This window comes from Cervus elaphus, chromosome 11, assembly GCF_910594005.1.
Source record: "Cervus elaphus chromosome 11, mCerEla1.1, whole genome shotgun sequence".
NCBI classification, from domain to species: Eukaryota; Metazoa; Chordata; class Mammalia; order Artiodactyla; family Cervidae; genus Cervus; species Cervus elaphus.
Genome location: NC_057825.1, coordinates 58,784,737 through 58,809,929, shown reverse-complemented (window position 1 = coordinate 58,809,929; position 25,193 = coordinate 58,784,737). Strand labels below are relative to the sequence as shown.

The 25,193-nt window shown below is 46.6% G+C and overlaps 1 protein-coding gene across 5 annotated transcripts in view; it reads right to left on the bottom strand.

Moving 5' to 3' along the window:
- Positions 1-25,193, bottom strand: part of NCK2 (NCK adaptor protein 2) — a 112,151-nt gene that overhangs the window by 44,422 nt on the left and 42,536 nt on the right. For 4 of the 5 annotated variants that reach the window (XM_043917873.1, XM_043917875.1, XM_043917874.1 and 1 more), the window contains one exon: positions 4,320-4,500. The exons of the other annotated variant lie outside the window; for it this stretch is intronic. The gene's annotated coding sequence lies outside the window, so the exon portion shown is untranslated. The remainder of the gene's footprint in view (positions 1-4,319; positions 4,501-25,193) is intronic. 5 annotated transcript variants of the gene reach the window in all.

The following is a 25,193-nucleotide window of genomic DNA, read 5'->3' as shown; positions in this document are numbered from 1 at the left end:
AATCAGAGAAAAAATAAATGAAATAAAGACTAAAAAGATAACAGAAAAGGTCAGTACAATGATGCCTATGCTGACATTTACACCTTGGGTATTCACATCAGCAACTGCCACAGCGTGAAATCCAGTCTGGATTATCTTTCTGTACCCATATGTCTTGTCATCTATGCACCGTCTTCCCACATAACACCCACGTCCTTCCACCCATTAGACTGATCTCCTGAAAAAGTCAAGTAGATTTTCAAACAATCTTCAGCACAACTTATGAACTATTCACATCCTCCATCTCCAGGAAATACCAGCCAGCTTCCAACAATAGTGAGTCACTGTCAATGCTGAATTATCCAGGGAATAATTAAGGGCAGACTCTATATTGTTAAGTTCACTCCAGTGGAAATGGAAGGGGTTTGTCTCCACGCTCCTCCCATGATCTCCACTCCCCTCAAATCAGGCAAAGTCAAGGCCAGGGAGTTCTCAGGACCTGGCTCTTTAATTTCAACATGGGAGGGACGGTCCAGGGGAGAAAAGAATACAGCACAAGGACTATAGGCCCTGGATACAGGGGGCTTGGGGGCCCCCTCAGGTCACCCAGAGATGCAGTTGACATCCCTCCTCAAGACTGCTCCCCTCGGTCCAGCCCCAGGGAAGGCTAGCTGAGACAGCACCAACTTGGAGTGCCCAGTAATGCGGAAATGTTTCCGAGGTTGACTCCTCACTTAGCACCTTACCTGGTTGGCACTGTTTTCTTTCTCTCCAGGACAAGGCAAGTGACAGGCTGACCAAACCATCACCTTTCCCGTGGGCATATCAAAGACCACTGACCCAAGAGCATATGCCAGTCCCCACCTGTTACTGCTTAAATGATGTGCAGACTGATTACCGTGGGCTTCCCAGGTGCTCAATGGTAAAGAACTTGCCTGCCATGCAAGTGGGCTTGATCCCTGAGTCAGAAGACCCCCAGGAGTCGGAAATTGCAACCCACTCCAGTATTCTTGCCTGGAGAATCCCATGGACAGAGGAGCCTGGCAGGCTACAGTCCCTGGGGTTGTAAAGAGTCCGACCTGACTTAGCAACTAATCAGCAGCAGCAGCAGCCCTGTGCCTTAAGCCCCATGATGCCGCTGCTCCAAGTCCCCTTCTGTAAAATTCACTCAGTTTCCCTGCCTCGGGCACCCGAGACTTGCTGTAAGAACCTGGCATAGCGGTCATCCCAACCCCAGAGCTGTCAGGGTCACACCCATCCCACAGGCCACGAGAAAGAGAGTCGGAAACAACTGTATTTCATCTATTTTTGTAGCTGCTAAAACAGTCACTGCAGGAAGAGTAGCCTAGAATCCAGCTGTGCTCACAGTCAATATTTATTGTGTGAAAGGACAGATCTACTGATTTTCCCACTGAACCGTTTTCAAAACCACAAAAGCAATTCTTAATAAGAAAATCAGGGTTTTGCTGTGCCTCTGATAAACTTAAAAGTCTATTTAAAATTACATGCATACAAATATTTTTGTAAGTACCTTTGCATGATACTGGGCATCACCTCTTGTTTGCATGATGGGTAACAGACTCTCGCTGGGCACTTATGCAGGACACATCAACACTTCGTCAATTAAGCCTGTGATTTCCCCCTGACTTGTGACCTTCTGGAAGAGGACCCAGACAGTCTGCTAATGTCACCCATGACCGACCTTCTAAAGAATTCATGTCAAGACTCCATTACTGATGAATCACTAATGAATTCTGTTGACCAGATTTAAGGATTTACACTAATTTCTAGCTCATATTTGCATGAAATCTAACAAACTGATTGATACATGACTATACTTATAAATGAACAGATTTTAATAGGTTTCCCTTCAATGACTATTTAAAAAATTGAGTGGTCATAGCTAAGATTTTTTTTTTTAATTTTTTTTTTTTTTTAAGATTTTTTTATGAAAAGGAAACCTCCCAGGATTGGACATGAAACATCCAATGCCGTCCACTCACATAAGATCTGGAAGAGAAACCTAGGAATGGCTGTTCACTGCCCAGGAGGACGTAAAGCCAGAGAGAGCCAGTAATGTCCTGTGGGGAAGAGGGAGTCTCAGGGTCACTTATGGGGACACAGAAAGGAGAAGGGCTTGGATCAGCTGCTGAGATGGGCTCCAGGTTCTCAATTCCAAATCAGTACCTGACCTGGAAATCACAACGGATGCCCCGCCTCTTCCCCAAATAGATGGGAGAGTCACTTGCTCCAAGGAAATAGCAAAGCAGAATTCACCATCTTACTCTAAGAAACACGACATATTGACTCCATGCTCTTCTGCTGGCCACACATCAAAGGGGAACATAACTGAAATCCAGGTGGTTCAAAAACAAAAAGGGGGTTGAGGAGAAAAACCCGATTTATAAAAAGTTTAGTAGCAGTTTTAGACCAAATGAAAGAAAATTCTAATTTATATTAAAGTAAGAAATCTACAACACTCAAACCAAGAGATTTTGCAGTCCAAAGTCACGGGTTCAAGAATAGTTTAAACCCAAAGTTATGGTTACCAAAGAGAAAAGGTCAGGGGGAGAAATAAATTAGGAGTCTGGGGTTGACATGTATACACTACTTAATATAAAAACAGATAATTAACAAGGACCTACTGTATAGCACAGGAAACTTTACTCCATATCCTGTAATAACCTAACAAGGAAAAGAATTTGAAGACGTGTATGTGTGTATTTATGTAAGACTGAATCACTTTGCCATACACCTGAAACACAGCATTGCAAATCAATCATACTCTCTAACGTAAAACAAATTGTTTAAAAAAGAATAGTATAAAGGAATTTGTGAATAATAGAAGCAAAATAAGACTTGGAAGGAAAGCTCATAAATTGGGTATTATTCCTCCACAAACCTAGACAGTGTGTTGAAAAGCAGAGACATCAGTTTGCTGACAAAGGTCTGTATCATCAAAGCTATGGTTTTCCCAGTAGTCATGTATGGGTGTGAGCACTGGACCACAGTGAAGGCTGAGCACTGCAGAACTGATGCTTTCAAACGGTGGTGCTGGAGAAGACTCTTGAGAGCCCCTTGGACAGCAAGGAGATCAAAGCAGTCAATCCTGTGCGGTGCTGAGTCACTTCAGTTATGTTCAACTCTTTGCGACCCCATGGACTCCTCTGTGCATGGGGTTCTCCAGGGAAGAATACTGGAAAGGGTTGCCACGTCCTCCTCCAGGGGACCTTCCCAACCCAGGGATTGAACCCAGGTCTCCTGCATTGCAGGCAGATTCTTTACCATCTAAGCCACCAGGGAAGTCCAGTCAAGCCTAAAGGAAATCAATTCTGAAGATTCACTGGAAGGACTGATGCTGAAGTTTAAACTCCAATATTTTGGCCACCTGATGAGAAAAGCCAACTTACTGGAAAAGACTCTGATGCTGGGAAAGACGGAAGGCAAAAGAAGAAGAGGGTGACAAAGGATGAGATGGTTGGATGGTATCACCAACTCAATAGACATGAGTTTAAGCAAAATTCTGGGAGATGGTGAAAGACAGGGAAGCCTGGTGTGCTGCAATCCATGGGGTTACAAACAGTTGGACACAACTGAGTGAGTGAACAACAACAAACCTCCACTTAGGAGACAACACTCTGAAGGTGAATTGAACCTTCTCATAAAGCCCAGTCAGAGCCAGGACCCCAGAGGAACTGACCGCCAGCCAGCATCTTGTATCATCTAAATCAAATGGTCCAAAATCATGCTGGGGCTGAGAAACACCTATTGTAGAGACATCCGTTTGTCCAGTACCTGTTATTCCAGGAGCCCAGAATCTCAAGCCACAAGCTGTGTCACAAGTACGATTTTAACACACGAGAAGATTCTCATAGGAACGCATAAACCCTCCCTCGGAACCCGTATCCGTTTGATGTTTTGACGCAATCTTATCTTCCCAGCATCCAAGCTAGGATGAAGCCTCATGAGATGAAGCTCACCCTGAAGACAGCTCCTACGTATCCCGGACACCCATCCCACATGACACAGAAAAGGCCTATCTCCTACAAACACAAGACTACCTGTCCATCCAGGAGCTCAGGCGCCAGGCATCTCACAGGTTGGAGGCACCCACGGTCCTGCCTCCTAGCTTACCTGATGCTACCAGGCACCAAAGCAGGAACAGTGAGCCTAATTTCTGAACCACATCCCTTGGCAACTTACATTTTACAAGTCTCAACAAATCAGAGCTACATTTATTGCCGTTTTATTAACATAAAGCGTACTCCCAGTGCAACATGGGCATCTAAGGCGAAAGCAGTCACTCCTCCTGCCTGTCTCAGGCAGAAAGCCACACTCACCTTCGGCGCCCAGTTACAAGAGGTGACACGCAACGCAGAGCTCCTCAAAGGGTGAGTTCCCCAGCTGACTGCACCTGAAGTCACCAAGCTGCCAGAGTTCTCCAAATTCTCCTATCTAACTCAAATCTCAGCAGAGGGTGACGATCCAGGAAGTTGCTAGAAGAAAAGGAACGTAGGAAATCTGAAAAGAGACAGAAAACACCGTTTATCAGGGCAGCTTGCTTGTTGGATTTTAAGTTACTGCTTGAGAAATAACTGATTATTTGTTTGCCTGAAACCAATACTTTTACTTGTTGTTGCTGTTGTTTAGTCACTCAGTTGTGTCCAACTCCTTGTCACCCCATGGGCTGTAGCCTTCTAGGCTCCTCTGTCCATGGGATTTCTCAGGCAAGAATAATGGAGTGGGTTGCCATTTCCTTCTCCAAATATCTTTAATAGACCCCAGGAAAAAATGTGCTTTATATTTACTGACCTCGACCCAAACAAAAACTCCTTTGCCCTGCTCTACCTTCCAGACCCTGGGTCAACATGGAGGCAGAGGGCAGGTGGGGACCCCCTTGGGGATAACCGAGGGACCCACACTCCCAGATCTCTTCTAGCCCCCTCCCCACAATACTGCTGCCCATTCCCTCCAAGCCTGCTGAAAACAAAAGAGCAGCTGCCAAGTAGAAATTCAAAAAGCCCATCTGGGAGCCTAATTAGGGAGAAGAATTGCAGAGCATGGATACCACACAGAGATTTCATCTCCTGTGCGGACCATTCACTGAGAAAGGCCCCGCCAGACCCACAGCTTCGTCCTTATCGGGATGAACACACACACTCTCTCTTTCACTACTATATATAAAATAGATACTAACAAGGACCTACTGTATAGCACAAGGAACTCTACTCAATGCTCTAATGACATATATGGGAAAAGAATTTGAAAAAGAGAGGCTATACTGTATGCATATGTCGTATGTATGACTGAGTCACTTTGCTATACAACGGAAGCTAACACAACACTGTACATCAGCTCGACGCCAATAAAAATTTTTAAAAAGAAAATATCGCTATAGGAATCTGATGACAGCATCCTGGAAACCACAGAGGAGGAGCCAATAGAGGGGACCCACAGCCCCCTCCCTCCCGGCTGTGGGACTTGGCTGTGGCCTCATGGCCCCCACACCTGGGTACCTATTTTCAGTCCTGATCTGTCCTTTGAGGGGACCCTGAGGCACTGTGGACTCCAAGGGGGTCCACTGGCATCTTTAATTATGCTTCAAACCCAGAAGGGATCTGTCCTGACCATTCACTTGGACTAGATCTATTAATTCATCAAACCATGATGATGACTCACAACATCATTAAACACCCCACAGAACATCATTAAACACCCCACAGAACATCATTAAACACCCCACAGAAGAGTCGAGTTCTATTTTAGTCAAATAGAAAAGGATAATTCAGGGAGGGCTTTCATAAAAATGTTATAAGGCAAGTTCATAAATGTTGATTAAAAAATGAATTCCACTTATGCATTCTCTGGTATTATTTCAAGGGTTTGGATGATTTTTGTTTTGTTTTAACGTAATGATTTAACGCAAGGAAAGGTACTGGGCAGACATACCGGGGATACGAGACCCGGACGAGATCTTAAATGTGCACCAGGATGGCGGCCTTCTCTCTGCTGAGTCTTTTCAGAAACAAGACAGAAAACAGATGCTTTGCTATCTGGACTCCAGACCTGACCAAGGATTCCGATTTCTCACTGTGGGCCTGACACATGCCACTTACTGGAGAAACCCACTGGCTAAACACAGCTCTGTCTGCAAACACCACCTCTTTATTAGTATTTTCAGGGGTTCTTCTGGACATAAGTTGTAGCTTTAAAATTTTCATTGAAAAGTGAATGTGCCTGGAGTCAGAGCTCAAGCCAAGGCCCTTGGGTGTCTGGGGGTGCTAGCTGAGTTACCCCTGTGTGCACGTTGCTCTCATGGTGTGTGTGATTTAATCCTCCCAACAACCTCCCGGGATAGATACTAATATTCACTTTGCCACAGGACTTAATGTTCTCAGAGAGGCAGAGACTCTCCATAACAGGCTTGGAGTGAGGAACACAGGCGTCAAAGCTGAACCTACCACACCAGCAGCAAGCCTAGTGCCAGAAAATTTATCTTCCCTCCCAGTTCACCAGCGCCACAGTCTGGGTCTGGAAGTCTTGTCCTCTGACACTCGCTGTGGCCATCCAGGTGGATGCCCAGGATCTGAGCCAGTGAAGGGGTTCCAACCAGAGCCTCCCTGGGAAAGATTGAGGGCAGGAGGAGAAGAGGGTAGCAGAGGATGAGATAGTTGGATGGCATCACTGATTCAATGGACATGAATTTGAGCCAACTCCAGGAGATAGTGGAGGAGCCTGGAGTGCTGCAGTCCATGGGGTAGCAAAGAGTCAGACGCAACTGAACAACAACAAAGATGGCCTGGTCACCTGAGGTCCGAGTATGTGAGATGGAGGGGTGGTGTTTTCTTCAAGAAAAGCATCTTACTGACCAAGCGTCAGTGCACGAACCACACACCTTCCTCAGAAGTGAACACAGACCAAGCTGCTCCCTTGCTGGGTTTCTATGAAGTCCACCCACTGCCACGTTTAACGTGGACTATTCAAAGCCTCTGTTAAGGATGAGCACTTCAGATCAGGTCTTCAGTACAACCTGTGATAGAATCCACCAGGAAAGCACACATTTTGTAGAAAATCACCTCTGACTGCAAACACTGCCAGGTTTAAGGTCACTGGGGCCAAGGTGGTCACTGGAGGACATTTCACAGCCTGCTCAGGCAAGAAGGGACAGTGCATGCTTGTCTTTAAAGGCATTTCCCCACAAGCACCACTTGCATCTCCCCATAGGAATTAAAGAGATGAGGACACAGTAGAAGGAAATTAACACAAACACTAAATGCACCCTTTTGTCCACAATGATCTGGACCCCGATCATTCTACCATGGCAAAACCAAAGGACTATCTGAATTCTCTGCAATACTGAGGTTTTCTTTCTCTTGACTGTATTTTGAAAAGCCTGGGCCCAACCTGGGGTTCTCCCCAGTCTCGGGGGGCATTCAGCTGGGACACCAGCGAGGGTGCTAGGGTCAGGTGTCTGCCCCCGAACAGCCCTGCCTGTCCCCATGGGCCTGGCCTCCAGACACCCAAACCAGCTGTCCCAGCCCTGCCTGAACTCCAGGTGACCCAGGGCACCTGCCCCAGCTATTTTTCTGGGCCACCTGCACGGTTTCCTCCAAATCTCAGTGGACGTGGCCATTCAGGGCTGTTGTCCATCACTGACAGGCTTCCCTGAAGTAGAGTCTTTAGGATTAATGAGAGGCTCATGACCTTCCACTGAGGCCAAAGGCTGGGCCGGGCCGGGCCGGGCCACCCTCCCCCCCTCCCCGCTTTGGGCAGGATGGACGTGCAGCCCTGACTACTGCCCAGATGACGTGAATCTCCTAAAGGCTCCCTGTGAAGACCAGCACTCTACCTCCCAACCCGCAGAAGCACAGATGTGACTGGACAGGTCCCAGGGACACTGTGTTTGTTGCTCCACCTTCACCAAAGCCTCATCCACCTTCATGGCAGCCCAGGCAACACACCTCATTGTCAGCTCAGGAACCAAACCACCAGACCCTCAGGCCCAGAGCCAGGATTCAATCCCAGGCCCACTTGACTGCAGAGCCCCACTGGACTCTTTCTCCCCACATGGATCACCACTAAAGGGCCACAACCTCCAAACCGGGGCAAAGGTCATCTGTCACCACCATCAGTCTGGAGTGTCTGCCACGATGGGAGCCCAGCTTCTGCTTCTCAAATTAGGGAAGGATAGTGTCACAGTTTCTAAGACGCAAGTCCATGACCACACACGCCACCTTAATCTGAGAACAAACTTGTGGTTACCAAGGGGTGGGATGGGGGTAGATGGGGAGGTTGGGGTTAGCAGACATAAGCTATTATCTATAGGATGGATAAACAACAAGGTCCTACTGTATAACACAGGGAATTATATTCAACATCCTGTGATTCAGACTTAGAGAAGGAACTCATGGCTGCTGGAGGGAGGGATGGGGGGAAGGGATAGGTAGGGAGTTTGGGATGGAAATGTCACACTGCTGTATTTAAAATGGATAACCAACAAGGACCTACTGTATAGTACAAGGAACTCTGCTCAGTGTTATGTGGCAGCCTGGATGGGAGGGGACTTTGGGGGAGAAAGCATACATGTATATGTATGGCTGAGTCCCTTCACTGTCCACCTGAAACTATCATGACATTGTTAATCAGCTCTACTCCAATATAAAATAAAAAGTTGAAAAAAAACCTATGATAAACCATAATGGAAATGAATATAAAAAATAATGTATATATGTATAAAACTGAGTCACTTTGCTATACAGCAGAAATTAACAAAACATTGTTAAATTAATAAATAAAATACATACATAAATAAAAACAAAGGCACTATTTCTCTTAGATGTCAATGCAGAAAAACATTACTGAGTTACACTGTTTGACTGTTGAACACTGCACATAAGCTCAAGACTCTTGGATTATGCCAGATGAGTATCATGACCAAACCTCATAGTACATGAGTATATGAGATAAACATGCAAAACACACCCAGTGAACTGCCCAGACCCCTAATCTGCAGGACAAGCTAAAGGCAATTATCTTTTTTCTTTTACTAAAAAGAAGAAAACAACACTAATGCTTCCAGGGACAGGACCGCACTTGCTCCTTTTTACCCCATGCACAGTGGCCCTGCCAGTGCTCAGTGCTGGCAGCCAGATGCAGGGTCCACATTTCAGAAAGTCCCACCGAATTTGGACTTTTACTCAAGATAAAATTGTCCTGAAAAGGAAACCACCAGATTTTTCTGCCATGGGCTGGAATCGATTTAAATGATAACACTGGTTATCAGTGGACTGCATCTGTGTTAGGATCACAAGTTGATTAATGAAAATGGGGCAGAAAGAGCATGAATTTCTAACTCGGAACAGCCTCAAGAAGATACCACGTGGCTGGGGAGGTGTGGGGAGCAGGGTCACTGGTCAGATGCTGAGCTCTGAGGGTTCTGTGTTCTGAAATAATGCAGACATCTGCCTTCAAGTCTTCTAGAACTGAGAAGAGAACAAAACTGCCAGCAGTGGGTTGACCACACACCCCATGACCAAAAAGTGGCAGGAGTCGTGGGTCCCAGACTGGCTCAGCCCCAACACGACCCTCCCACCTTGGTCCTGTTCCTCCATGTCCTCAGTTGTAATGAGGTCTCGATGCCCCTAATTTGTAGCCATGAGCTCAGCACACGGGAGTGGATTTGAGAATTACCCAAAATTGATGATGTGGGACCAAAAATGTATCAATACACTTATCTAAAACACCATGACAAGGAAGTCATAAGGCAAATCTTAATATGAACTTAAATTTTACGGTTACTGCCTCAGAATTCTCGCAGATAGGAATGACATTAGTAACACCTGTTCTAACACTGTAAGATTCTGTGTATATATTTGATGCTAGCCTCTTAATACAACAGTCCCCACCCTCCAAAAGGCATCATAGGTGTTTCTCTGAAGCCATTTCCACTGATCCAAACCACAGTTTTCAGAATCAGCATACATGTAGGTGTGTGTGTACAACCCTATATACACATACCTGTGTATATATACACATCTCATTGCTGTAACTGGATAGTCCAATTACACAAAATATTTTGCAAAGGGTCACCTGCATTCTTTACAAAGTGTCCACAGGATTTCATTGTTGTCCAGGTAATTACACCACAAATAAAAAGCATGTTGACCAAGATAAACCTTAAACACAAAATCACACTATTGAATAAAACCTCTTTTGTTGAAAAAGACAGAAGGAAGGAAAGAAGGAAGATATAGACACTGAATTCTCATCTGAGATAACTTAGACACACAGGTGATCTAAACGACATTTCTAACTGTATGTGGCTAATGGTTAAAAGAAATACTTTCAGAGAACAAATTCATGATCATGCCAATTGAATATGAATTTTAATATCATTGTGTTTTTAAAGTATATTTAGCTGCTTTTGAATATTCTGAAAATGGTCAACATGACTCACCCACATTTTCCCCAAATGCCAGATACTTTCCCACTTTTGTGCCTGTATGTCTATTTCCTCCACCATCCAGGAAGAGATTCACACCTGCAGTTTATCCAGCCAAAACCAACTCATCGTCCAGGAGGAATGAACCCAAATGTCCCCTCTTCTGGAACATTCTACAGGAATGTCCTCCATTCCTGCAGCAATTGCTCTTTTAAAATCAAACCATCCCCATTCAAAGGCAACAGAAGTGCCTCCAGGAAGGGACCTCCACATGCTGCCGTCCATATGGCTCAGCCACATGGAAGGTTCTAGACAGAATGACTCTTATCAGACATTCATCATCCAATAAACTTACACTTCCTCAGTGATTTCTATAGAATCTGCCACAATGGTGCAAAAACCTAAGATCATGGCATGCAGTCCCATTACTTCATGGCAAATAGATGGGGATAAAGTGGAAACAGTGGAAGAACTACCTTCTTGGGCTAAAAAATCTCTGCAGCAATGAAGACACTTGCTCCTTGGAAAGAAAGCTATGACAAACCTAGACAGTGTATTAAAAGGCAAAGACATGACTTTGCCCTCAAAGGCCTGTACAGTCAAAGCTACGGTTTTTCCAGTAGTCATGTACAGATGTGAGAGTTGAACCTTAAAGATGGCTGAACACCAAAAAATTGATGCTTTCAAACTGTGGTTTGGATGCTGGAGAAGACTCTTGAGAGTCCCTTGGACTGCAAGGAAATCAAACCTGTCAAACCTAAAGGAAATCAACCCTGAATATTCATTGGAAGGACTGACGCTGAAGCTCCAACACTTTGGTCACCTGAGGCGAAGAGCCAATAGCCAACTCACTGGAAACGACTCTAATTCTGGGAAATATTGAAGACAAAAGGAGAAGGAGGCAGCAGAGGGTGAGACTGCTGGATTGCATCACTGACTTAACAGACATGAATTTGAGCAAACTCCGGGAGATAGTGAAGGACAGCGAAGCCTGGCGTGCTGCAGTGCATGGGGTTGCAGAGTCAGACATGACTTAGCGGGTGAACAACAATGGCACCATTCAGTGCTCTAGCGTTTAGAATCCTCTTCTCCCAAATTTCAAACCAAGAGACCCTGAATTCCTTACACACAGCCTGATCCAGCTCTTGAGTGTCAACACGGAGCCTTCAACACAAATCAGTGCACCCGTGCCAAAACCGAATGATGGTTCTGCTAACGAACCATATGTCTTCATTTTATTGCTATAAATTTATTTTTCTTGAGTATGTCATTGATCAAATAAACTAGCAAGAAGCCAATGAGAGAGACTGAATGAATCAAAGAGGACTTCAAAACTCTCAAGCTCAAAAATGTATAGATGACTTCCCATGGCAACGGCCCAATTAATGCCATCCATAAAGCCATTTAAATGCTGTGTCTGGGCTGAAATCCAATTAAGTCATTTCTGTCCGAATATCTCCAAAGAGCCTCCCGCTGAGCTCCAAGTGGAAATAAACAAAAAAGCCAGATTAGCTGTGTAAGCACTTTCAGAGCTAAAACTCTACAAGAGCATGAAAATCTACATGCCTGGCCTTTCAACTGGGCACAGAGGAAACACATTTCAACGGCCACCTGGCAAAAAGAAAACCCACTTCCTCATGCAGCCAGGTTTCCTCCAACAGCCCTCATCCACCGTACACATCAAAGAAAGGCTGAGATCCACTCATTTACATGCACAGAGAAACGACAAACTGGGCTCCACGATGCCATTCTGTGCAGAGGAAACACTCAGGACATGATTTCAAGCCCTCTCAGAATTCACTGTTTCCGTGGCCTACTCCTTAAGGAGGATGCTTTGAAATCAGTAAATCCTGAAATTCACCACTGTCTCCATGCATGTAACTTGTTCCGTGAAAATGTGGACACAAAGATAGAACAAAGTTAGGGAATGAGTTAAACCTCCACTGCACCCTGTGATTCATTATTCAAATTTATAGCTCAGCAAAAGACAGTATAGTAAAAAGCAGAGACATCCCTTTGCTGACACAAGTCAGTATAGTCAAAGCTATGGTTTTTCCAGTGGTCAAGTACAGACATGAGAACTGAATCATAAAGAAGGCTGAGCACCAAAGAATTGAAGCTTTTGATCTGTGGTGCTGGAGAAGATTCTTGAAAGTCCCTTGGACAGCAAAGAGATCAAACCAGTCAATCCTAAAGGAAATCAACCCTGAATAGTCAACAGAAGGACTGATCTTGAAGCTCCAATACTTTGGCCACTTGATGCCAAGAGCTGACTCACTGGAAAAGACCCTGATGCTGGGAAAGATTGAGCGCAGGATGGCATCACTGACTCAATGGACCATGAATCTGAGCCAACCCTGGGAGAGAATGGAAGACAGGGAAGCCTGGAGTGCTATAGTATATGGGGTCGCAAAAAGTCAGACATGACCTAATGACTGAACAAAAAGACAAAAATTATCTTCAGATGATGTGGAAGAGCTGAAATAGGAGTGTTCTAACCACACATTTCAGAAATGGAAGGGTTCCCCTTCCCTACTGCCTGTTCACTGCACACAGAACCCCCTGAGACCTGCTTAATCAGACCACCTGCAGCTGGTTATGACATCAGCCCCAGGTAAGAACAAAGGGATGCAAAGAGAAGAAGAGAAAGTGAGGAGGACAGAATCAAGAACACTTATCTCCAAACCCTCAACATCTGAACACCAGGCCTGTCTGAAAGAAGTGGCACCCAGGTGATGAGGCTGGCCACACCTTCACATGTGACAAAGGACACAAGGACTCTCTTCCATGAGACGCACAGCCCAGTGTACATCTTAGCAGCTGGGCACTGTGCGTGCGTGCTTAGTCACATCAGTCGTGTCCGACTCTCTGCGACCCCATGGACCACGGCCCTCCAGGCTCCTCTGTCCATGGGATTCTCTGGGCAAGAATACTGGAGTGGGTTGCCATTTCCTTCTCCAGTGATAAAGTATGAAGTGAGTGAAGGGAAGCCGCTCAGTCATGTCCGACTCTTTGTGACCCCATGGACTGTAGCCCACCAGGCTCCTCCATCCATGGGATTTTCCAGGCAAGAGTACTGGAGTGGGTTGCCATTTCCTTCTCCAGCTGGGCACTGTAGAGACTGGCATTTAGCCTCAGACACCGGGTTTCCTTGGAGAGAGTATCAGTCACCTTGTTGATATAAATAAATGGAAGTCGCACTTATTCAATGGAAATGTGACATATATCTGCTCTGTGCAGACACTGTATATAAATAAGGCACAACACAGATGCCATCCTTCTTAGGGGATTCAGTCCAGGGAGGGACTGAGGTCAGACATGAGGTGACATGGCAGTGCTGCTTTATCTGCTGCAAGAAACTTGCCTAAAAAAAATTCAGTTCAACTTTTCTAGATAACTTCTAAAATAGATGTGTCCCATCCAAAGTACCCATTGGTATCTGCTGCAGAATTTTTAAATCTCTAAAGGAGACAAGTGAGCAGTGTCTTATATGAACATAATAGTTTTACATAAAGGTGGTTTATGATGGACTAGAAAGCAGGTCTCATCTCTCCTTCCTGAGACTAACCTCCCAACAGTGAGAGGAGCTGCAAGATCCTTTAGGGCCTCTTCAGCAAGCAAATCCTTCCTAAGTCAAAAAATGACAAGTTTCCTAAAAGTTCTCTCTTCTGGACAGACTTCAAGACAAATCACTCTGCAAGTATATCTGAAGCCCTCTGAGCACTATGTAGGGTGCTGGACATACAACAGACAAGACAGATGTAGGCTTCACCCCCACAAAGCAGACAGAGGAGTGGATGCTACGGGCCCAAGCGGGGACCTCAGGCCCCTGTGGGTCACCCTCCATCATCTCTGCACATGACATGTGGCCTCAGCAGGGATGTCCACTGCAGAGAGTAGACATGCTGATGATGCTCTGGACATGAGAACACTGGCTGAGACTGCGTCCCCCACAGGCAACCTCACACCTGCACGGCCCACCTGGCCCCTCACACTACACTTGGCAGGTGGCTTTCTGAGAGGAAGCAGAGATACGTGCCCCTGCTGACCCTCCTGGTCCACTCCTCCACATCACCTGCAGTCCAGCACTGCAGGTTCTCAAGAGTTCTCATTCTGCTTCAGGCCTGGACAACCCGCCTCCCTCCATCCACTCCTCACCTGCAAACCCCACACACCTGTCTCCAGGCCACCATCCACGCCATGGTACAGACCGTGACCAAGGGCAGGACACACCTGACACCTTCCTCGGGGAGAATCAAACTAACAGCCCACACTGGGGACACCCATACTCCCAGCGATCACTCCCCACAATGGTCCTCCACCCAAGGGGACGGGCACGGCTCCACCGGGAATGCAGGCAGGACATGTCAAATGGACAGAAAGGACATGGCTGAGACGCTATCGGAGAGGAACAGCTTGATTAAACAGCACCAGACACTGAATGACAGGAAAGTCCCAGGCGGCTCAATGGTAAAGAATCTGCCTGCCAATGCATTAGATGCCAAGAGACACAGGTTCAATCCCTGGGTCGTGAAGATCTCCTGGAGAAGGGAATAGCAACCCACGCCAGTATTCTTGCCTGGAGAATCCCATGGACAGAGGAGCTGTAGTTAAGCTGGTAGTTAGCTATTTCCAGAACACTGGATGTACACACAAGCAGCAGCAGTCTTGCTCCAGTGAGGTCATGTGGGTGTCTGAGACAGGAGGAAGGTTTCCCTTGATGTTAGGTTTCAGTTGTCTTTTAAAAAAAAATACATGCAGTAAAAATTTTCTAACAAAATAATAACAGTAAATAGAAGAAAACAAAACAAGGAGCTAACTTTCACCCCTTTGTCTTTCGCAGAATATGAAAATCCCACAGATACTTAAGTTCAAACATACATCTTCTGAAGGTAGGTGATAATTTAATCCTGGCTCTGAAATAGATGGATTACAACCGTAAATTAGTGAAAATGGGGTTGTAATGGGTTCTCCTAGGAAATGAACTGAATCAGATGAACACAACTAGTCACCCTGCAGGCAGCCCTGACCGAGGGTGATGAAACCACTCGGAAACCTGCAGTTTATGCCAGAACCTTCAGCCAGTTATAAAACCATAAACTAACGAGTCCACACTACAACACTGAAAGGTTTTCAGTGCCAGATTTCTGAACTGGTTTTCTCTTCTAGAATGATCCTATTTCTTTTTTGTTGTGTTGTTCTGTTTTGGTGGGGGGAGCTACTCTTCATTGCAGTGCTCAGGCTTCTCATTGAGGTGGCTTCTCTTGTGGAGCACGGGCTCTAGGGCACACCCAGGGGTTGTACAGGCTTAGCTGCTCCACGGCATGTGGGATCCTCCCAGATCAGGGATCGATCCGGAGTCCCCTGCACTGGCAGGCAGAATCTTATCCACTGCACCACCAGGGAAGTCCCAGAAGCATCTTGTTTCTACGGGAAGGCAGACGCCAACAGAATTCTGCAGTTTATAGCCCTTTGCTTTGTCTTAACTGATCAGAGTTACAAAAGGCTTGGCACTTGCCTGTAAGTCTGATCACAGGAGGCTGATGGTGAACCCATGATGTCTTCCTTCACTGCTAGTAGATGCCCCCACCACCACCGGGCAGGAATCCTGGAAGGCCAGGACCACCACCCCTGTCAATCTTGAAGCCTGAGAGGCTGGCTGTCCAGAGCGTGGCCACCCACACCTGCCCAGGAATGGTTAAGAACTGCCTCCCACCTGTCCCCATCAAAAGGCCACCTGCCGCTAGAGGTGCCTGCTTCTCCTCTTTAGAAAGACATGGAAACCACTTTGCCCTACAACCCGAGTTCAATATCCACCACTCAAGAACAGCAAAAACTATTTATTTCTGTGCCGAAAAAATTTAAAAAATCAACCAAGGCTTCAGACCCCTGTCAATATTTAAGGGCCTCCCCCAGAGCTAGTATAAACGCTGAAATAGAAGTGAGCCCTTCAGGTTCTCACTGTCCAAGGCTTGTAAGACTCTCCTTGGGAGGCAGGGGAAATGCCGAACGAGGAGGGGAGGCTGTATAAGACTCCAGTCAAGGGCCTAAAAAGGACAATAAATATTGTGTCTTTGGGCCATGAAGTTAAAATCAAAAAGAGTTTTGGTGACTTCGGCTATTTCTGCAGGACCACCCCGTAACCATCACAGCGTGCTCTGCACCCCCATGGGTCCCCTCAGAGCTGTCACAAGAGTTGAAGTTCACAGGCAAATGTTGAACAAAACGGTCAGATAAACCCAGCTCCCCAGGGCTAAAAACCTGTGAGCTGTCACGTTAGTGTCTGACTTTCCTAAAGACACCGCTTTCTTTCCACAGAATCAACCTGTGTACTGCGCTCTCTTATGCCACAGACACATGCTGACCAGTGACCTGTGCAGCTGGGTGAACTGACCTGCTGGAGCCTGGGTGGTACCTGGGGAAGAGCAGCGATGTAGAAACTAGAGGAAGGGCACCACCCACCTGCCTCCTCCATCACCATAGGCAGAAGGGACGCCAAGATCCGAGGCCAGCGAGCGACCAGACACGACTGCCTCCAACACCTGCTTCCAATGCCCTGTGATCACACGCCAGGTGCCCTCCTCTGGTAATGATTGGGGGCAACCAGGCACCTTGTTGATACTCCTCAGGGTCCCCGATGTGAGAAAAGGAGTGAGCCCCCCATTCACATCATGTTAAACAACACAGAGATAGGACCACTCACCCTCTTTGTGAGATGAAAATGAGCATCTCACAGGACTCTGGCATGGAAAGTTGAGAGATGGGAAAGCGACCCCAGAGGAATGCGGAATGTTGTCAATGACAAGAGAATGTCCTAAGAGGCACAGAACTGCCAGCTGCCCACTGCCGCCCACACCCACATGTGCCTCTGAATGGTCATCTTTCTAAGCGGGCAGCACGTCAGGATCCACCGTGAAGTCACAGTGCTGTCAGCACATCACAACCTCAGCTTCAAGCACTGCTCTCCTACAGGTGGTGGTCCATGTGCCTGCACCAAACAAGACAGCCCATCTTCCTGAAACCCATCCTGAAGCAGAATCAGCTTCCCTCAAAGCACGTGGTTGCACATGTGATTTACACCAGACTGAATGGAACAGGGCGTCCTGTGCTGGACTCTCTGCACACGAGACGGCAAAGCACAGTCGTTGGTGTCCTCCTGGCTTTTCTTTGTAAACGGTTTTCCTATACTCCTAGATGTAAAAATCTACTTTTACTGGGAAAGAAGGGAGAAAGGGGAGGAAAAGGAAGAGAGAGAGAGGGAGGAAGTGGGGAGGGAAGGGGGAAGGGAGAAGGAAAGGGTAGAGGGACGAGGGACAGAGAGGGAGGGACGGAGGGTAGGGGGTGACCCGGTGTCTCGAGGGCTCTGACCAGAGGCAGACACAGGGCTGATGCTTCTCGGCTTGGGGGGCCCCCCATTCACTGCAGGAGCTGAGGGCTCCCCCCGCCTGAAGTTGCAATGATCAAAAACATCCCCAGACATCTGAGAAGCTGCCACACGTCCCCTGGGGATGAAATCACTGGGCCGAGACCCACTGAACTAGAATATATGTAAATTAAACAGACCAAGTTTCCTTTTTTTTTTTTCTTCAACAGCAAAAACAAGACAGAAATATTCATGTATTTTCTAACTATTAATATTTTGGAATATGATTAGAATGTTCGGGCGGCAGTTGCTGTAATTCTGTATGCTCAGTCGGTTAGTCGTGTCCAACTCGTTTTGTGACCCCATGGCTCCTCTGTCCATGGGATTCTCCAGGCAAGAACACTGGAGTGGGTTTGCCATTTCATTCTCCAGGGGATCTTTCCCACTCAGGGATCGAACCTGCATCTCTAGTGTCTCCTGCGTTGGTAGGCAGATTCTTTACCACTGAGCCACCTGGGAAGCCCTAGTTGCTTTAATTACCCAGTCCAAAATAACCGAATCGACAGGCATACTCAGTTTAATTCAAGCTCATGATTGACTAAGCTACAACTTGCCTCGTCATTAGAAGACAATTTTCCAATTCCAGTTTGGGGTAAGTGTGTAGACTGTGCTATTGTTTATCTAAGAAAACATCAAGTATTAAAAATGACCACTATTGATACTGTGTATAAAATAAATAACTAACGAGAACCTACTAGAGAGCACAAAGCAATCAACTCTGTGCTCTGCGGTGACCTCAATGGGAAGGAAATTCAAAACAGAGGGGATATTTGTATACCTACAGCTGATTCACTTTGCTCTACAGTAGAAACTAACAGAGCTTGTAAAGCAACTAAACACCAATAAGAATTTAAAAACAAATATCTAACTTATGAAGACATGTATGTACTTTGCATTACAAGGCTATAAATAAAAGGAGGGAAAGAAAAATAACCCTTTTAAAAATAGTGATGGAAGGAATAAGAAGAGAAGACAGGAACACAAAGCAGACCTCTCTGCAGACACCTCTTTTGGCTCTGGAACCATGAAAATGGTTTATATAATTATAAACTGATATTAATTTTTTAAGTTCTAAAAATCAAAAGCAAAATGGAAACAAATTAACCAAATTATATACTGAAGTGGTGGCATGAACACACAGGGGAATTGTTCCGGAAGACTCTGAAACACAGTCATTTGGCTGCAGTTTCCTAGTGGGATAAACCCTGAGGACAAAAAACATCTTCAGCTGTTTTCACTACTCACAGTGTGGGTAATATTGGTGGAGCTATTCTAAACATTTCTATGGGTTGTGTATAAATAAAGTGGGATAATCAAGCAAATAGGTAATTATGTTCATGTTCCCAGCGACAAAAATTTTCAGCCTAAGAGAAAAGAAATTTAAGTATAAAATCAAAGAACTAAAACACCTTGTAATTCTAATTTTGAACTAGAAAAAGTGTGAATTTACAATAGGTTATGTTTTAAAAAAAAAAAATCAAAACAAACAAGTAAATGAAACCACCTTTGAGAAATTTAAGTATTTCCTGCCATATCAGTAAACCAGGATGTCACAGCCACCAGCAATTCCAGCCCTCCAAATGCGAATTCCTGAGCCTGGAGGGTGCCCAGCAAGGAGGACAATACCTGCCATCCAGCAGCTACCAGGCTGCAGCCACTCCCTACAGGCTCTGAAGAACTCAAGTTGTGAAAAACGAAGGATGCTGGCCCCAGATAGCTGAGATGCATATGAAAGGGAAGATTTCAGTTAGCCCAGAATCTTACATCCTCCCATACACAGAAAAGCACTAAATTCCTTAACATGAGATACCTGGTTTTCTTTAATTCACAAAAATAGTTTTGATGTGCAGACTACCTGCCCTTTGTTGCAAACTTCTCTATCACCTGACTCCTACCCCACCTCCTTGGAGCAGTTCTCTCAGGGTCACGTGAGGTGCTGGCTCCTGAAGTCCTAAAAATTCCCCCCAGAATAAAACATAACTCTCAACTTTTAGGTTGTGACTATTTTTTAAGTCTACACCTTTAGCCACTGAAAAGGCCCAGATAAAATGCCCAATTCAGGAGCACTGAACATCCATGTCTCTAGACTAGGGTCCCCAAATTCCATCTTCTGCTGAAGGGAGCCCAGCTAGGAGGGGAGGCACTAGAGGAAGGGGCCTGGAGCCCCTCAACTCCTCCCCCACCAACCCTGGGCAGCAGGCACTGGCCATGGCTGGGTGTTCTCATAGTAGCAAGGAGGTCAGCTCCTGAAACCACAGCTCCTGATTTCTCTAAAACCAAACAGAAACCTCGCTCATGACAATACTGGGGAAGCAACACTACTTGTGAACACTGCCAAATAAAGGGCCAACCTCCCTGTATAACAGGCCCCTAGACACAGCTTTGTGCTGTCCAGACGGGCTGGTGTGTGTGCATGGGAGTCTGGGCTGAGTGCCAGCATCCCATGGGAATGATGAATCATGGATTGAGCACAGACCGCCACACCTGCCTTCTCCCATTTACCCGATACCCAGCAGGACCCTGCAGGACTTCTGGGCAGGAAAGCCTTCTACGTCCCCCCCTTTCTAGATTCTTGATTACAGGAAATAGGCTTCATTCAGCCTCCAGGTCTCCCTGAGTTCCAATGGGCAAGCTCAAACAGTTGCTAATCAGGGAAGGGAGGGGATGCAGAGACAAGGGAGGAGCAGTCAAGAAACAATAGTTCAGCCTTGGGGCAGGTCCTGATTCTCCTCAAGGGACACACACAACAATACCTTAGAGCTGCTCTGCAGGCCCTGAAACCCCCACCAGCTGGGAGAGGTTAACTGTGGCCCACAAGCAAGGAGACCCCGACCTTCTGGAACCACATGATGCTAACTCCCACTTACCTCACCACCTCCCAATCAGAAGAATGTCCAGAGCTGATCACACCCTCTTTGAAACAGGATTACCACACTTCTCACTACCTGCTCCAAGGCAGGACACATAGTTTTGCGGACTTTAGCCTGCTGTGGCCCTCTTTGTCTGGTAAAGCAATAAAGCTATTTTTTTTCCACTTCACCCAAAACTCTGTCTCCAAGATTTAACTCTGTATCAGGGTACAGAGGCCAGATTCAGCTTCACTCCACAGGAGCACACACGACATCACAGAGTCATCTTGCCAAAATCGGCTCTCCATGTGGCCAGCAGCTTCCAGGACACAAAGGCGCACAGAACACTAACCGGGGGCCTCTATGCCAAACCACAGGTAGGAAACCCAAAGTGGGGACAAAAGACCCATTTCCCCCAACCAATCAAACCACAATGAAAAAAAAAAGAGAGAGAGAGAAGGCAGAGAAATCAATAAATAATTCCACTGTAAAGTATGGACATGAATGCTGAAGAATTGATGCTTTTGAATTGTGGTGCTGGAGAAGACTCTTGAGAGTCCTCTGGACAGCAAGGAGATCAGACCAATCAACCCTAAAGGAAATCAACTCACTCGAAGGACTGACGCTGAAGCTGAGGCTCCACGAGAAGAGGCAACTCATGGGAAAAGACCTAATGCTGGGAAAGGTTGAAAGCAAAAGAAGAGGGCAGCAGAGTATGAGATGGTTGGATGGCAAAACCAATTCAATGGACATGAACTTTGGCAAACTCCAGAAGATAGTGAGGGACAGGAAGGCCTGGTGTGCTGCAGTCCATGGGGTTGCAAAGAGTTGGACACAATTTAGTGACTGAACAACAATGATATATAGACCTTATTTGGATCTTGGATTGAACAAGCAAATTTTCAATAAAATATTTGAGATAGCTAGAAAATTTGAACATCGACTGCCTACTTGGTATGATTAAGGAATTTTTGTTGGTGGAATATTTGCTATAGTTTCAGATGAAAGGATATCTGGGGTCTGCTTTAAATAAAACTCACTGGAGAGGGTAGCAGTTTAGATGAAAGGAGACTAGCCATTAACTGATGAGTCCTGAAGCTGACATATTCATGATTCCCTCTTTGATTCTACCTTAAGAAAATGACACTGAATTGATTATCCTGTTAACTAAGAAATCCCATGCTGCAATGAGAGAGAATGAAGAGAATCTGAAAATGCAAGAGCTTGAAGGGCCTTCAGAAACTTCCAGGATACTCTCTATACCCGAAGGCCCTCAAAGCTCTGAGACACAGACTGTCCTGCTGGGGGGGCCACGAGGGGAACCTCCTCTCCCTCCAGGTGTCAAGGCCTCACTGGGAAGAGGAAGGGTCTGGGGAGGCTGCAGAGGAATCTCAGAGCCTTGCACAGACTCGGAAGCTTGCTGTTTACAGTCAACTGCTAAGACACTAAGGCCTTTCTGTCTGCTGCTGAACATACTTCAAAAAAAAAAAAAAGTCTTTTTAACAGGTTGAAGCCCCGCCCAAAGTGAAATTAGTTCATTCAACAGCCTTAAGAATTTACTCAAAGGCTGAATATACAACAGATATTAAAACATCTAGTTAACAGGGCATGGAAATAACCTAGATGGCCATCGACAGAGGAATGGATAAAGGAGTTGTGGTACATATACACAATGGAACAGTACTCAGCCATAAAAAGAACAAATTTAAGTTAGTTCTAGGGAGGTGAATGAACCTAGAGCCCGTTATACAGAGTGAAGTAAGTCAAAAAGAGAAAAACAAATATCATATGTTAACACATGTATGTGGAATCTAGAAAAAAGGTACAGATGAACCCATCTGCAGAGCAGCAATAGAGACACAGAGATGTAGACACAGTAAGGGAAGGAGTGTGTGTGTGTGTTAGTCGTTCGGTTGTGTCTGACTCTTTGTGACCCCATGGACTATAGCCCACCAGGCTCTTCTGTCTATGAATTCTGTCTATGAATTCTCTGGGCAAGAATACTGGAGTGGGTTGCCATTCCCTTCTCCAAGGGATCTTCCTAACCCAGGGATCAAACCCCCGTCTCCTGCGTTGCAGACAGAATCTTCACCACTGAGCCACCAGGGAAGCCCAGGGGAAGGAGAGGGTGGGACAAATTGAGGGAGTAGCACTGAAACATATACACTATCATATGTAAATTAGACCGCTAGTGGTAATTCCAGTACTCTTGCCTGGAGAATCCCATGGATGGGGGAGCCTGGTGGGCTGCAGTCCATGGGGTCGCACAGAGTCGGACACGACTGAGCGACTTCACTTTCCCTTTTCCCTTTCATGCATTGGAGAAGGAAATGGCAACCCACTCCAGTGTTCTTGCCTGGAGAATCCCAGGGACGGGGGAGCCTGGTGGGCTGCCGTCTATGGGGTCGCACAGAGTCGGATACGACTGAGGCGACTTAGCAGCAGCAGCAGTGGTAATTGGCTCTGTGACACAGGGAACGCAACCTGGTGTTCTGTGACAACCTAGAGGGGTAGGACGGGACAGGAAGTGGGAGGGAGGTTCAGGAGGGAGGAAACATGTGCACCTATGGCTGACTCATGTTGATGTATAGCAGAAACCAACACAATACTGTAAAGCAATTACCCTCCAATTAAAAAATAAAAAAATTTTTAAAAACATGTAGTGTCCTATGAAAACAGTGACTAACAGCAGCTGTGTCACATTCACACCAATCAGACTCTGCACGCTCCTCCCAGTCACAGGCTGCAGGAAGCATGCCAGGCACTGATTTCTCTGAATTATAAAATTACAAAGATGAAAACCTACATGAAGCCCTTCCTTACAGAGGTCATTGTGATCAGCTCAAACTTTAAGTGAACCAATCACACACGCTCCTTACTCTGGAGACGTTCACCTTATAAAACAAAGCAATAAAAACATACAATAAACAATACACGTGATCGTACAAGTAGTGCAAGGACATCCCAGTGACTCAAGATACTACTGCTGGAAGTGCAGGCTGGTAAGGACATGAGAAGGATAAAGTGCAATCTCTAAGCCCACACCCCACACACCCTCAGCTCCTGCCAGTCCCTTAGGACAGGCATCCTGAAGTCCACATAGCTCGCTACTAGTCCCGGGTACAAAGGCAGACGAGGTTATAGGGAGGAGAGGAAAAATGGCCAACTCCTCACAGTGTGGCTGTAACTGACATTACCTCCCCAGGCTCCTCCAGACGAAATCAACGTTCTCTTACAAACTGTGCATGTGTGTGCGCGCACAGTCACTCAGTCGTGTCTGACTCTTTGTGATCCCATGGGCTGTAGCCCACCAGGCTCCTCTGTTCATGGGATCTCCCAGGCAAGAATACTGGAGTAGGTTGCCATTTTCTTCCTCCAGGGATCTTCCTGACCCAGGGATGGAACCAGTGTCTCTTGCATGTCCTGCATTGACAGGTGAATTCTTTACCACTGAGCCATCACTCTTAACAAATTACTAGATTTAAATCCTAAAGGAAAGGATGAAAACTCTTCTGCTCTAAGCCCTTCTTTTAACCCAGGAGAAAAGGGAGGTGCAGGACAGGTGAGCCCTAGGCCACAGGGTTTCAGGGTGGCTCACACGGTATCAAGCACCTTCCAGTTACCGTCACTTTGGTCCAGTATATTTCCAGAGTCCCAGGTGTCCTGAGCTGGAGGGGCAGCACCAAGGCAGAGTCCTCCACCACCTGCCAAGCTCCAGTGACAAGAGAACCATCCTCAGGTTCATATTTGTGTTGATGCAAAAGCAGGATTGTTGGGTTCTAGCCGATTCTTTGTGAACTCCTGTGGACACGTGGGCATGAGCTAGCTGGCTAGACCCCTCCTGGGGCACAACTCAAGAGGCCAAAGTTGAACGGCCAATCCTCCACACACGCCCTGACTGCGTATCAGCTGGCAGCACAAGCCACCTGGATTTAAAGAAAGGGGCCAAGCAGCTGAAGACAAACTCCACCTGGTTCCACCTGCATCAGCTGTGCCCAGAACAGAGGCCAAAGGCGCCTGCAGCCCACCTGGTGCTGAGCTGTCCGCTAAGAGTGAAGACAGGCGGGGGGGGCAGCGAGACCCCCATCAATGGTGAGACACTCCAAGCAGCCTAGCCCTGAAACAGGGGCCCCAGAGGGCTCCTTTGGGTGGCGGCCCAGATTGGGGGGATCAATAAGGGGCCAGCAGAAGTGGTGGGGTTCCCAGGCCCCCTGCCCAGGGATCCACTTTCCACCTCGCCCATGCCAGCCCCTGGCCTCACCCGCCTAAGAGCCCAGCCCCCTGCAGACAGGGCACTGAGAGGCAGAGCCTGGCATCGGTTCCCATTTTGAGTCAGCAGTGCCACTAAAAATAGGTGAGCGATTATACAAGCTACAGGAAGTGAGGAGATGAGAGCCTGTCACTGTCATAGGATCAGCCAGTTTTCATGACAGAGCACAGTTTCCTAACAGCTACTTTTATCAATTCATGCAGGCCCTCCTCTGGGCTCCAAGGAAGAAGA